The sequence below is a fragment of the Branchiostoma floridae genome, chromosome 13 (genome assembly GCF_000003815.2).
Source record: "Branchiostoma floridae strain S238N-H82 chromosome 13, Bfl_VNyyK, whole genome shotgun sequence".
NCBI lineage: Eukaryota > Metazoa > Chordata > Leptocardii > Amphioxiformes > Branchiostomatidae > Branchiostoma > Branchiostoma floridae.
In genome coordinates, this window is record NC_049991.1 from 14,102,292 (window position 1) to 14,104,342 (window position 2,051).

Sequence of the window (2,051 nt, forward strand, 5' to 3'; positions counted from 1 at the left end):
TTCAAGACGATGGTCTGGGGAAGCAATCAAACGCGTGCCCACCTCGGGTGAAAAAGATTACTCTGTGATTGGTCAAGAAATCAATCAATTGTCTAGACTGAGTCTAGACGAGCCCCTGTCTGGTTGTTCTGTCTGAAGCCGCGTGCCGAACACAGGTGAAAAAGATTACTGGTCTGTGATTGGTCAAAAAATCAATCATTTGGCTAGACCGGGCCAATCGTAGACGAGCCCATGTCTGGTTGTTATGCACACAGGTGAAAAAGATTACTGGTCTGTGATTGGTAAAGAAATCAATCAATTGTCTAAACCGGGCCAATCGTAGACGAGCCCTGTGTATATCTGTTTGAAGCCCCTGTACCTCGTCATTAGTCTTCCAGGTGTGTGTGGAGACGGCCTCACCTCGCAGCACGACCGCTGTGTGACTGGGTCCTTTCTACTTTGAGCGTCCTACCTAAGACAACAGGTTAGTTCGGTCATTTCTTCGCAGAAAATTTGATCATAATTTCTCATACACATTATTATCTGTGCCTTGTGTGTTTGTTGCGGCGGTGTTGAGGCAACGTATGCATGACTGTTTGTTCTACCGATTTGTTAGAAATGTCTCGACGCCATGAGGGAGGAAAGGAGCGGGGGAACAGAGGTGTCAATCGCCTGTCACTGAAGGTGCTTCGGGACAACATCCAGTGTATCACCAAGCCAAGGGCGCATGCAGTCTTTCCGAGACATTCGACAAGGTATTGTGTTGTTTTACATTGTGTAAAAAACAGTTTTGGTGTAGTAATCTTTAGCTGGCATTTTCAAAGCCTGGTCCTGAACAATGCTTGTTCAAACAGTCCAATGTAATATAAATAATCGGTAACGTTAACACTGAATTCTTTTGTGACCGTCCGAGGATGCAAAAAACAGAACAAACTACATTTACATGTGAGGCATCCCTGTGCCTTATTTATCACCAAAACAACAAGACATTAGTCTGAACCTTATTCACTTTCTTTCTTCTAGGATCTTACTGGTGCCATCAAGCCCGGATCAACTGCAGCTGCAATGTTCAAGTTAAGTGCTTAATAATATGTCTTATGGGGTTTGAAATGGTAATGGTTGCAGATATGGACTCCTTTTGCATTCAGGGCTTCAGTCCGTTTCCGTGGTGTACAGGCCTGGTGTGTGGCTGGTTTGGTTTCTGTGACTGTGTCGATAGTCTAGATGGATTCGGCGTTACTGTAAATTCTGCTGTTTCTTAGTAAACAGGGTTTTCCCTGGTTCACCATCTGTTGTCATTTCTGTTTTATGTCATGGTCAGTGGTTTTCGGGGACCTAGACCATTACATAAGCTGCCTCGTGTCGTTTTCTTGGGTCCCGAACCAAGAGGACGACACAGGCCAGAAAGAAACACAGGTGGTTGAACAGTCTATTTAATATTAGTAGTTTATTCCTTTAGAACAAGGACGTTATATCAGCTATAACGTCCTTGTTTAGAAATACTCGACATCTCGGCGTCGACACAGTCACAGAAACCGAATCAGCCATTCATTGGGCTTGTACACCACAGAAACAGACTGAAGCAATGAGTGCAGAAGTAGCCATATATAGCTCTCGAAATTTAAACTGAAGTTCTTAACTATATTTCTGAGCCAAGTTTAATCTTTGTCTCGTTTTTTCTTTCTTTCTACCGAGGATCATTGCACCGTACGAGGAAGTGTCTGGACAGGGAAAGGGAGGCGAGGACTGGTGAGGGAAGGTACCGGACGTGACCGACTGGGGATTCGCAGTCTTCCCACACATATGACAAGGTATCTATTGTGTGAAAGCACAAAGTTTTTAATTGTAAGATAACAGCCTTTGTGTTTGGTAAGTTTAAGATTACAGTTTCAATTTCAATTTTGTTACCTAAACGATAATAAGCTCAGTATAAAAGTCTTTTTTCTTTTACTTCCTTATCTGACTCTGAATTGAATGAAGTATATGAATACTTTTGTATTACGGTTTGACTGTTTGTCAAGTTTGGTCTTAATTTCTCATAAACATTCTTTTCTGTGCCTTGTGTGTTTGTT

At 42.6% G+C, this 2,051-nt stretch overlaps 1 long non-coding RNA gene across 1 annotated transcript; it reads left to right on the top strand.

Moving 5' to 3' along the window:
* The first annotated feature begins 353 nt into the window (after positions 1-353).
* LOC118428451 lies at positions 354-1,811 on the top strand. Its single transcript, XR_004832658.1, has 3 exons — positions 354-463; positions 596-734; positions 1,003-1,811. It is a non-coding gene; the product is annotated as an uncharacterized LOC118428451 (long non-coding RNA).
* The last annotated feature ends 240 nt before the right edge of the window (positions 1,812-2,051 follow it).